General features: G+C 45.9%; 12 non-coding genes across 12 annotated transcripts; all 12 read left to right on the top strand.

The window, feature by feature from the left end:
• The first annotated feature begins 35 nt into the window (after positions 1 to 35).
• Trnat-agu lies at positions 36 to 107 on the top strand. The gene has a single exon. It is a non-coding gene; the product is annotated as a tRNA-Thr (tRNA).
• Positions 108 to 6,768: 6,661 nt separating this feature from the next.
• On the top strand, positions 6,769 to 6,841 carry Trnak-cuu. The gene has a single exon. It is a non-coding gene; the product is annotated as a tRNA-Lys (tRNA).
• A 321-nt stretch (positions 6,842 to 7,162) lies between these two features.
• Trnat-agu lies at positions 7,163 to 7,234 on the top strand. Its single transcript has one exon. It is a non-coding gene; the product is annotated as a tRNA-Thr (tRNA).
• Positions 7,235 to 7,779: 545 nt separating this feature from the next.
• Positions 7,780 to 7,852, top strand: Trnar-ucg. The gene has a single exon. It is a non-coding gene; the product is annotated as a tRNA-Arg (tRNA).
• Positions 7,853 to 8,290: 438 nt separating this feature from the next.
• Trnak-cuu lies at positions 8,291 to 8,363 on the top strand. Its single transcript has one exon. It is a non-coding gene; the product is annotated as a tRNA-Lys (tRNA).
• Positions 8,364 to 8,684: 321 nt separating this feature from the next.
• Positions 8,685 to 8,756, top strand: Trnat-agu. The gene has a single exon. It is a non-coding gene; the product is annotated as a tRNA-Thr (tRNA).
• Positions 8,757 to 9,304: 548 nt separating this feature from the next.
• On the top strand, positions 9,305 to 9,377 carry Trnar-ucg. The gene has a single exon. It is a non-coding gene; the product is annotated as a tRNA-Arg (tRNA).
• A 438-nt stretch (positions 9,378 to 9,815) lies between these two features.
• Positions 9,816 to 9,888, top strand: Trnak-cuu. The gene has a single exon. It is a non-coding gene; the product is annotated as a tRNA-Lys (tRNA).
• Positions 9,889 to 10,209: 321 nt separating this feature from the next.
• Trnat-agu lies at positions 10,210 to 10,281 on the top strand. Its single transcript has one exon. It is a non-coding gene; the product is annotated as a tRNA-Thr (tRNA).
• A 545-nt stretch (positions 10,282 to 10,826) lies between these two features.
• Positions 10,827 to 10,899, top strand: Trnar-ucg. Its single transcript has one exon. It is a non-coding gene; the product is annotated as a tRNA-Arg (tRNA).
• A 438-nt stretch (positions 10,900 to 11,337) lies between these two features.
• Trnak-cuu lies at positions 11,338 to 11,410 on the top strand. The gene has a single exon. It is a non-coding gene; the product is annotated as a tRNA-Lys (tRNA).
• Positions 11,411 to 11,731: 321 nt separating this feature from the next.
• Positions 11,732 to 11,803, top strand: Trnat-agu. Its single transcript has one exon. It is a non-coding gene; the product is annotated as a tRNA-Thr (tRNA).
• Positions 11,804 to 12,005: the final 202 nt, after the last annotated feature.

Raw genomic sequence — 12,005 nt, 5'->3', positions numbered from 1 at the left:
TAAGATTGAAGTACCCGAAATGTGCACTAGGCGGCGCCTCCTTAGCTCAGTGGCAGAGCGCTGGTCTAGTAAACCAGAGGTCGTGAGTTCGATCCTCACAGGAGGCAAAAGAATTTTGTAACAGCCCCTTCTAACGTAGATCTTTCGAAAAAAGCGGTCAAGGATATAAAAAAGTATGAATGGGTTCGGTATTTAAGAAATGCTCTCGCAAATGAATAGTGCGAACGGTGCTATTAAAGTAGGCACCAGAAACTGCTGCTTTTGGCAGTCTCCGGAGAATGCCGACGTGGAATACTTAGTTCTTGTGATGTATTTTCTACCCCTGGTAGAGACCCTCGCGGTTGTCGTCGTCCTTGTCGGCGCCGCCGCCGCTTTGGTAATAGCGGCAACTCGCCATTGTATGACATAGGGTGAGGCACCTTCTGCAAGCGACTGAGATGGCAGTAAGCGATTGAAGCTGATTTGCAACCTCTTGTTTGATCAGCGTCACAAGGGCTTGAATGTAACTTGCGATGGGACACAGCAAGAAGTAGCGTCGCCTTTTTAGTACTGAAATTGGAGATGGAGAATTGCGTCAAAGATGGGAAATTCATTCCGGCAAGCGTACAAATGGCGACAATGAGGTGTGTGTGGGGAAGCATATTGCGCCAGTGACCGTGTGGCCTAATGGATGCAGTTCGCCGGTGGACGGCGTGGAGGTAAGACGTAGTGTGGTGTGCGCTGCGCCGTCTGTGCTTTCGCGTGGTAAGTCTTGCGCTTGCTGCGGCTTAAAACTCCTTTTATAGAACGCTTCGAGAAGTAATGTGTAGCATGCAGTGATGGCTCAACCAAGTCGAAAAGATACGTTGAAACTTACCTTTGATCCTCGATATGCCAGACCCAAGTCGTTTGAAGTAGAAAATTGGTTAGAAGAAGATGTGAAGCTTTCCTTTAATGATGTAATTGGGATCCACCTGTCGATTGTAACTTGTGTCGTGTTTGTTAAAATGCGTAGTTCCGAGTTGTGCGAGAAAATAGTTGAGTCTTCCGGAGGTGTCATGAAATTTAAGCACTCAGATGGAAACGTTGGTGAAGTCACCGTTGCACATGCTGGTTTTGGCATTCGCACAATTCGAATCTTCGAGTTACCTTTTGAGATTACAACAGACCAAATTAATGCTGTAATTTCACCCTTCGGGAAAGTGCTCAGCAACTTTGCCGAGAAATGGTCAAGCGCGCATAAATTCCCAGTACTAAATGGCGTACGTCAGCTTCGTGTAGAGTTACAAAAGCACATCCCGTCGTACATCAATGTCTGCGGATATAGAGGGATTGTAATTTATGACGACCAACCGCGAACCTGTGCCGCCTGTAACAAGCCTGGGCACGTTCGCGCAGAATGTATACAGCGGCGCGTTGCACAGCTGCCGGCCGGCGAGGCCGCCAGGCCACCGGCGATGACAACACTGCCAGGAACCTACGCCGCCGTGGCACGCGAACGGCCGACTGTCTCCTCAGCCCCTGAATCGTGTGCAAATACAAATTCTCCAAACACTGAAATTCCAATGGACGTCAGTGCCGTCATAGCTGACGACCTACAAGAGTCCCGCCAGTCTACGGAAACAGTTGAAGTTCCACCGACACAGGCACCTGCAATTGTAAAGGCAGCAGATCCGCCGGAAGCTGAAGACCGACACACCTTGCAGGAAAGCGACACTAACGTTGATACTGAAGAAAGTCCGTCGAGAGGCAATTCTCCGAAGAAAAATAAGAAACGCCGGCTGGCGCGCAAAGGTGCAGAGGAGACAGCTCCCACACTCCGACAAAAAGCGAAGGAAATAGGTAGTACCTTACGCCAACAGATCTGTAGCAACACGAAAGCGACACCAGTTTCTGTGGAGCGTTCCCCTTCTGCGCTGGAAAAACGAGACGTCCAAGGAAAGCCACCAAAGAAAGCATCCAACGACCGTCAAGAAACGAGTCACTCTCATGAAGCTTCACTCGTCCCACCCACGACGACAACCTCAACCAGCTGGGCAGACGAAAGCGACCATAACAATGCCGACGCTGAAATGACAGAAGTTTCAGAAACTCAGACAGACTGTAAGCTAGCCCCACAGGCGGCTGATTTCTTCAACGACGACGTCTCCGCGAACGAACATTCTAAAGAACAAGGACACACCGCTGAAACATTTGCTACCGGTGAATATTATTAAGATGCGTTTTAAAGCTGACGTTTGCGAGAAAAAACAGAAGAATGTTTTTTAAAGTTCGATCAAGTAGAACGAAGAATGTCTGACATACAAGCATACAAAATCGCGACAGTAAACCTTAACAAGATTCACAGTTCCTTTAAACTACAGAACTTAAAAGATTTTATATATGCTTCTGACAGTGACATTATCCTTTTACAAGAAGTGACAGACATTGAGCTTGGTAACATACCTGGCTTCAACGCCATTACAAACCCAGGGCATGGAGCGGAAATGGGCACGGCTCTGCTCACAAAGGAGGGCATAGTAGTCCAAGATGTAGTTAAACTACCAAACAGTAAAGGCATAGCGGCCACAATAAACAACATACGGCTCATTAACGTGTATGCCCCTTCAGGATCCAGTAACAGGCACCGCAGAACGGAGTTCTTTAAAGAAGAAATTGTCCCACTATTTGGAACTCGATATGATGACCTTATCCTAGGAGGAGATTTTAATTGTGTTTTGCATGCCAAAGACCAAACTCCCAATTTTAACAAGTGCACTGAACTGGAACGTATAGTTAATGACTTAAGACTAACAGACTCATGGGAACATATGCACGGTGCAGCCCCTGGCTTCACCCACGCCACAAGTCACTCGGCGAGCCGTCTCGACAGGATATATGTAACGCACAATTTGAGACACCTCATTTTGCAGTCCGAAGTATGGCCTACCGTTTTTTCAGATCATGCTGCTTACATATGCACAATCAATCTGATAAAACAAGGGACATTCAGAGGTCGAGGCACATGGAAGCTCAATGTGTCACATCTGGAAGACCATGCTTGTCAGGAGGCATTTCACAAGGTATGGAGAGAGTGTGAAAGCAAATTTAGCTCGTACAACTCTGGTACTGACTGGTGGCTGAAACATGCCAAACCTACACTACGGAGGTTTTTCATAAACTACTCCAAAGACAAAAACCTTTTGGCACAAATCAACTATAGAATTTTACTTTCAGTGTCTAAGGGATTTGTACAAGTGCGATGCAACAGTTGTGGACAACTACGAAAGAATTAACAAAATTAAAGCAAAAATCTTAGCACTACGGCGTAAACAACTGGAAGGCTACCAAATAAGGTCGCGTGCCCAGAACATAGCCCAGCACGAGGTCACTTCCATTTATCATGTCATTCGTGAAAGCAAAAGGGCGGCTCGCAAGATATTATCTGAAATAACAACTGATGATGGAAGGAAGCTGACGAAGCAAAGAGAGATTAAAGAGGCAATCGTACAGCATTTTGAATCCTTAATGTCTAGTCAGACGGTTGACGAACAGCTTCAAGACGAGTTAATGATTAACCTCCAGGGCAAAGTATCCCACGCGGAAGCACAAACTCTCATCTCGGAAGTGACTGAAGAAGACGTCGAAGAAGCTATATATGGAAGCACGAAAAATAAGGCTCCAGGGGCAGATGGAATTCCGGCAGAATTTTATCGCAGATTCAGTGGCCTCGTAAAAGGCAAGTTTACTCTCATCTGCAACGAACTGCTAAACCCTGAGAATGACATCCCGAAGGAATTTCGTGAGGGACTCGTAGTGCTAGTGCCAAAAACTACCAATACGAAATCTGTAAGTGCTCTGAGGCCAATTACGCTTTTAAACAGCGATTACAAAATCTTTGGCCGCATCCTCGCTCGCAGGCTGAAAACCACAATGACCAGCGTCACTGGCCCTTATCAAACAAGTGTGGGCAAAGACAGAAGAATTCTCCAGACCCTCTGTGATTACAGGGACCTAATCTCAACGGCCGACGTCTGCAAAATAAAATGTGCACTCATCTCACTCGACTTTGACAAAGCCTTCGACAGAGTTAATCATAGTTTTCTCCTTCGCACCATGGGCGCAATGGGCTTCCCACCTCTATTCATTGCGGTAGTAAGAAATACAGTAACAAACAACTCAGCCAGATTTGTCATCAATGGACACATTAGCCGTCCGATTGACGTCACCAGCTCCATTAGGCAAGGGTGTCCAATGTCAATGGCACTCTTCGCCATCGCCATCGAGCCCCTGCTTGCCTCCCTTATGAAACATCTACAAGGACTACAAATACATGGAGAAAAGATCGTGTGCAAGGCATACGCTGATGATGTTGGCTTCCTAGTCGTGAATGGCGCTGAAGTACAGAGCGCACTACGGATAGTAACAAAATATGAACAGGCATCTGGTGCAAAACTTAATAGAACAAAGTCGGGGATTTTCAACATCGGCCGTGGAATTGGGACGCAAACGCAGGATCTGTTACGCGAGCTTGTAACCATGAAATGTCTCGGCATAGATTTTAAAAGAAATATCAAGCACACTATTGCTGCGAATTATCGAAAATTACTTAACAGCATACGCGCCTCTGTACAAGCACATAGTATTAGGAAACTCGATGAACTTCAAAAAGTAACAGTGGCAAATGTATACATCACATCCAAAGTTAATTATGTAGCACAAGTTCTGCCACCACCTGCGACTTTGTTGAAAAGCATCGCATCTGCACTAGGACACTTTGTGAGCCGCGGACGTATTTTCAAAGTCAAATATGACATTCTGATGCTCCCTACGAAATGTGGTGGGTTAAATCTTACCGATGTCAGCAAAAAAGCGCAAGCCTTATACCTTGCTACCACATACAAACAATGGAAAGAGCCAAGTGGTACCCTTGCTGCACATTTGTTAACCGAAATAGCTCCTGCTGACGTCAGTGCACCTATAAATGTCCAACCCATACCCAACGGACTATACCACTTGAAATACTTTTTCGTAGAATACAGCTATATACAGGCAAGGATTCCTGGAAAAGATATCATGAAAGTAAAAGAACTTTATAATAACTTGATGAAAGACAAACCCAGAAACGACGTTGAACAAAAGTATCCTTGTTATAACTGGGAAACAATATGGGAAAATATTCACTGCCGGAACTTGCCAACGTATGTCAAATCGACCTGGTACTTTGCTGTAAACAGAAAAATTACGACGAACTCTAAACTTCACTCTATTCGATTGGCCGAGTCACCGCTGTGTCCATTATGTAAAATACCAGATACCGAAGAGCATAGATTGCTGTGTGACAGGGTAAAAGAAATATGGCTCTACATAAGACAAAAGATAGCGAGCGTCAGCAGAACTACGCCCAATGCCGTTACGACTGCTGAATTTTTAAACCCTGACGGTATACCTTACCCTAAAACAAAACGAAATGCAATTAACTGGTTGAAAGGCCAAACGATGCATTACGTCCTAACAAAAGACTCAAGCAATAGGGAGGACTTCTGGGTATACCTTACAACTGAGCACCACAAGTTGATGTGTACTAAAAAATACAAAGAAAATTACGCAAACTTTTTAACTAAAACAATCCTGTAACCATTAGAAATGCGTAATTTACATTGCACATTCAAGCATTTCGTATATTAGATGAATGATTTTTGGTTAAAGTTTGTTCTACACGTAGCAGGAGGAGGATTTCCAACAGAAAGTAGTCAGAGAAGATCATCAGTATAGACCAATTAAGCCTATGTGTATCTATTACTTTGGTTTCGGAGAAACACAGTGATGAAACTGGTATAAGCCATTTATTTAGTTTCTGTTTTTCTTTCCTTTTCTTTTCACAAGAAGACACATTTATGTTAATTAAGTGTAAAATCAAGCAGAAGAAGCCTATTTTACTTCATTACCTTCTGAAAAAGGAAATTATACTTAGCAGCCATAATGAGTTTGCTTCTTTCCGTTTTTTCCACGCACGGAGAACGAAATTTACAGATGCAGTTACATTTCCACAACAATTATGAGACTGCCTTCTCAATGGAATTTACATTTATTTTTATTCAAGCCATGTTGCAAACAAAGGCAACAGAAGGGGCATACTTCGTTCGTCGTTCACAAGAAGCGCGTTTCCACATCATCAAGTTACATTCATTCTTAAAGGCGGAGAAGCCGGGCCGAGAAGGCAACACTTGGCGAGCGTAAAGGATGGGTTGAAGGGGAGGAAGGAGACCCAAAAAAAAAAAAAAAAAAAAAAAAAAAAAAAAAAAAAAAAAAAATGGATAAGGCGTCGGACTTCGGATCCGAAGATTGCAGGTTCGAATCCTGTCACAGTCGAGTTTTTCCAGTTCTGCAAAAGATGCATGCTGTTTTACTGAGTTGTTTGAGTACTACAAATCTAGTTGAAAGTTGCTGCTGTCCGCTTCCTGGCTGCAAACCGGCGTCTACCTGAAGCTCAAGCAAGACAAAGGGGTTGTGTAGCGAAATTTTCGGCACAGTGCCGATCAGGAGAGATTTTTGGAACTACTGCGTCTGACTCAGGACCCAAGAGCTACGCCACAGGCGTCTGCGCACAGTCGAGCATGTGTGTTGAATAATGGTGCTGATAGCCACGTATCATTTCAAGTAGATTTGATGCCTTTCGGAAAATTTATTTCATTGAATAGGAATTGTAGCTCATTTGTGGCAGCAGGAAATAAGCTGTAGTCAAAAGGATCTTCCATAGATAGTCGCAGGTCGCATAAATACTGTATGGCTCGTGACGCGTTGTGTGGAGCCCGGCTAGCTCAGTCGGTAGAGCATGAGACTCTTAATCTCAGGGTCGTGGGTTCGAGCCCCACGCTGGGCGGCGCAAAATTTTGTGTCTACGCGGATGCAACCTGCGCCCCTCTCGTGAGCCTTGCGTAATGAACGTAACGGGTTACGACGATGCCTAGCTTCGTATGAATATCAGAGGAATGGTTTTTGAAGCTGAAAGTAGCTCTGAAATGAAATAAAAGTGTTGTTTTGGAATTTTAGGCGTACATCGATATCGTGTGAGATGTGTAGGAAAGCAGCAGCTGTGCTAACTAAATACAAATAATGGTCGCTAATGCGGTGCGTTTCCAGCTGAAGGGCTCCGATTGACTGGTCCATAAGATTGAAGTACCCGAAATGTGCACTAGGCGGCGCCTCCTTAGCTCAGTGGCAGAGCGCTGGTCTAGTAAACCAGAGGTCGTGAGTTCGATCCTCACAGGAGGCAAAAGAATTTTGTAACAGCCCCTTCTAACGTAGATCTTTCGAAAAAAGCGGTCAAGGATATAAAAAAGTATGAATGGGTTCGGTATTTAAGAAATGCTCTCGCAAATGAATAGTGCGAACGGTGCTATTAAAGTAGGCACCAGAAACTGCTGCTTTTGGCAGTCTCCGGAGAATGCCGACGTGGAATACTTAGGTCTTGTGATGTATTTTCTACCCCTGGTAGAGACCCTCGCGGTTGTCGTCGTCGTCGTCGGCGCCGCCGCCGCTTTGGTAATAGCGGCAACTCGCCATTGTATGACATAGGGTGAGGCACCTTCTGCAAGCGACTGAGATGGCAGTAAGCGATTGAAGCTGATTTGCAACCTCTTGTTTGATCAGCGTCACAAGGGCTTGAATGTAACTTGCGATGGGACACAGCAAGAAGTAGCGTCGCCTTTTTAGTACTGAAATTGGAGATGGAGAATTGCGTCAAAGATGGGAAATTCATTCCGGCAAGCGTACAAATGGCGACAATGAGGTGTGTGTGGGGAAGCATATTGCGCCAGTGACCGTGTGGCCTAATGGATAAGGCGTCGGACTTCGGATCCGAAGATTGCAGGTTCGAATCCTGTCACAGTCGAGTTTTTCCAGTTCTGCAAAAGATGCATGCTGTTTTACTGAGTTGTTTGAGTACTACAAATCTAGTTGAAAGTTGCTGCTGTCCGCTTCCTGGCTGCAAACCGGCGTCTACCTGAAGATCAAGCAAGACAAAGGGGTTATGTAGCGAAATTTTCGGCACAGTGCCGATCAGGAGAGATTTTTGGAACTACTGCGTCTGACTCAGGACCCAAGAGCTACGCCACAGGCGTCTGCGCACAGTCGAGCATGTGTGTTGAATAATGGTGCTGATAGCCACGTATCATTTCAAGTAGATTTGATGCCTTTCGGAAAATTTATTTCATTGAATAGGAATTGTAGCTCATTTGTGGCAGCAGGAAATAAGCTGTAGTCAAAAGGATCTTCCATAGATAGTCGCAGGTCGCATAAATACTGTATGGCTCGTGACGCGTTGTGTGGAGCCCGGCTAGCTCAGTCGGTAGAGCATGAGACTCTTAATCTCAGGGTCGTGGGTTCGAGCCCCACGCTGGGCGGCGCAAAATTTTGTGTCTACGCGGATGCAACCTGCGCCCCTCTCGTGAGCCTTGCGTAATGAACGTAACGGGTTACGACGATGCCTAGCTTCGTATGAATATCAGAGGAATGGTTTTTGAAGCTGAAAGTAGCTCTGAAATGAAATAAAAGTGTTGTTTTGGAATTTTAGGCGTACATCGATATCGTGTGAGATGTGTAGGAAAGCAGCAGCTGTGCTAACTAAATACAAATAATGGTCGCTAATGCGGTGCGTTTCCAGCTGAAGGGCTCCGATTGACTGGTCCATAAGATTGAAGTACCCGAAATGTGCACTAGGCGGCGCCTCCTTAGCTCAGTGGCAGAGCGCTGGTCTAGTAAACCAGAGGTCGTGAGTTCGATCCTCACAGGAGGCAAAAGAATTTTGTAACAGCCCCTTCTAACGTAGATCTTTCGAAAAAAGCGGTCAAGGATATAAAAAAGTATGAATGGGTTCGGTATTTAAGAAATGCTCTCGCAAATGAATAGTGCGAACGGTGCTATTAAAGTAGGCACCAGAAACTGCTGCTTTTGGCAGTCTCCGGAGAATGCCGACGTGGAATACTTAATTCTTGTGATGTATTTTCTACCCCTGGTAGAGACCCTCGCGGTTGTCGTCGTCGTCGTCGTCGGCGCCGCCGCCGCTTTGGTAATAGAGGCAACTCGCCATTGTATGACATAGGGTGAGGCACCTTCTGCAAGCGACTGAGATGGCAGTAAGCGATTGAAGCTGATTTGCAACCTCTTGTTTGATCAGCGTCACAAGGGCTTGAATGTAACTTGCGATGGGACACAGCAAGAAGTAGCGTCGCCTTTTTAGTACTGAAATTGGAGATGGAGAATTGCGTCAAAGATGGGAAATTCATTCCGGCAAGCGTACAAATGGCGACAATGAGGTGTGTGTGGGGAAGCATATTGCGCCAGTGACCGTGTGGCCTAATGGATAAGGCGTCGGACTTCGGATCCGAAGATTGCAGGTTCGAATCCTGTCACGGTCGAGTTTTTCCAGTTCTGCAAAAGATGCATGCTGTTTTACTGAGTTGTTTGAGTACTACAAATCTAGTTGAAAGTTCCTGCTGTCCGCTTCCTGGCTGCAAACCGGCGTCTACCTGAAGCTCAAGCAAGACAAAGGGGTTGTGTAGCGAAATTTTCGGCACAGTGCCGATCAGGAGAGATTTTTGGAACTACTGCGTCTGACTCAGGACCCAAGAGCTACGCCACAGGCGTCTGCGCACAGTCGAGCATGTGTGTTGAATAATGGTGCTGATAGCCACGTATCATTTCAAGTAGATTTGATGCCTTTCGGAAAATTTATTTCATTGAATAGGAATTGTAGCTCATTTGTGGCAGCAGGAAATAAGCTGTAGTCAAAAGGATCTTCCATAGATGGTCGCAGGTCGCATAAATACTGTATGGCTCGTGACGCGTTGTGTGGAGCCCGGCTAGCTCAGTCGGTAGAGCATGAGACTCTTAATCTCAGGGTCGTGGGTTCGAGCCCCACGCTGGGCGGCGCAAAATTTTGTGTCTACGCGGATGCAACCTGCGCCCCTCTCGTGAGCCTTGCGTAATGAACGTAACGGGTTACGACGATGCCTAGCTTCGTATGAATATCAGAGGAATGGTTTTTGAAGCTGAAAGTAGCTCTGAAATGAAATAAAAGTGTTGTTTTGGAATTTTAGGCGTACATCGATATCGTGTGAGATGTGTAGGAAAGCAGCAGCTGTGCTAACTAAATACAAATAATGGTCGCTAATGCGGTGCGTTTCCAGCTGAAGGGCTCCGATTGACTGGTCCATAAGATTGAAGTACCCGAAATGTGCACTAGGCGGCGCCTCCTTAGCTCAGTGGCAGAGCGCTGGTCTAGTAAACCAGAGGTCGTGAGTTCGATCCTCACAGGAGGCAAAAGAATTTTGTAACAGCCCCTTCTAACGTAGATCTTTCGAAAAAAGCGGTCAAGGATATAAAAAAGTATGAATGGGTTCGGTATTTAAGAAATGCTCTCGCAAATGAATAGTGCGAACGGTGCTATTAAAGTAGGCACCAGAAACTGCTGCTTTTGGCAGTCTCCGGAGAATGCCGACGTGGAATACTTAATTCTTGTGATGTATTTTCTACCCCTGGTAGAGACCCTCGCGGTTGTCGTCGTCGTCGTCGGCGCCGCCGCCGCTTTGGTAATAGAGGCAACTCGCCATTGTATGACATAGGGTGAGGCACCTTCTGCAAGCGACTGAGATGGCAGTAAGCGATTGAAGCTGATTTGCAACCTCTTGTTTGATCAGCGTCACAAGGGCTTGAATGTAACTTGCGATGGGACACAGCAAGAAGTAGCGTCGCCTTTTTAGTACTGAAATTGGAGATGGAGAATTGCGTCAAAGATGGGAAATTCATTCCGGCAAGCGTACAAATGGCGACAATGAGGTGTGTGTGGGGAAGCATATTGCGCCAGTGACCGTGTGGCCTAATGGATAAGGCGTCGGACTTCGGATCCGAAGATTGCAGGTTCGAATCCTGTCACGGTCGAGTTTTTCCAGTTCTGCAAAAGATGCATGCTGTTTTACTGAGTTGTTTGAGTACTACAAATCTAGTTGAAAGTTCCTGCTGTCCGCTTCCTGGCTGCAAACCGGCGTCTACCTGAAGCTCAAGCAAGACAAAGGGGTTGTGTAGCGAAATTTTCGGCACAGTGCCGATCAGGAGAGATTTTTGGAACTACTGCGTCTGACTCAGGACCCAAGAGCTACGCCACAGGCGTCTGCGCACAGTCGAGCATGTGTGTTGAATAATGGTGCTGATAGCCACGTATCATTTCAAGTAGATTTGATGCCTTTCGGAAAATTTATTTCATTGAATAGGAATTGTAGCTCATTTGTGGCAGCAGGAAATAAGCTGTAGTCAAAAGGATCTTCCATAGATGGTCGCAGGTCGCATAAATACTGTATGGCTCGTGACGCGTTGTGTGGAGCCCGGCTAGCTCAGTCGGTAGAGCATGAGACTCTTAATCTCAGGGTCGTGGGTTCGAGCCCCACGCTGGGCGGCGCAAAATTTTGTGTCTACGCGGATGCAACCTGCGCCCCTCTCGTGAGCCTTGCGTAATGAACGTAACGGGTTACGACGATGCCTAGCTTCGTATGAATATCAGAGGAATGGTTTTTGAAGCTGAAAGTAGCTCTGAAATGAAATAAAAGTGTTGTTTTGGAATTTTAGGCGTACATCGATATCGTGTGAGATGTGTAGGAAAGCAGCAGCTGTGCTAACTAAATACAAATAATGGTCGCTAATGCGGTGCGTTTCCAGCTGAAGGGCTCCGATTGACTGGTCCATAAGATTGAAGTACCCGAAATGTGCACTAGGCGGCGCCTCCTTAGCTCAGTGGCAGAGCGCTGGTCTAGTAAACCAGAGGTCGTGAGTTCGATCCTCACAGGAGGCAAAAGAATTTTGTAACAGCCCCTTCTAACGTAGATCTTTCGAAAAAAGCGGTCAAGGATATAAAAAAGTATGAATGGGTTCGGTATTTAAGAAATGCTCTCGCAAATGAATAGTGCGAACGGTGCTATTAAAGTAGGCACCAGAAACTGCTGCTTTTGGCAGTCTCCGGAGAATGCCGACGTGGAATACTTAATTCTTGTGAT

Source organism: Schistocerca piceifrons, unplaced genomic scaffold (genome assembly GCF_021461385.2).
Source record: "Schistocerca piceifrons isolate TAMUIC-IGC-003096 unplaced genomic scaffold, iqSchPice1.1 HiC_scaffold_1813, whole genome shotgun sequence".
NCBI lineage: Eukaryota > Metazoa > Arthropoda > Insecta > Orthoptera > Acrididae > Schistocerca > Schistocerca piceifrons.
This window is presented reverse-complemented; position numbering and strand designations above follow the sequence as displayed.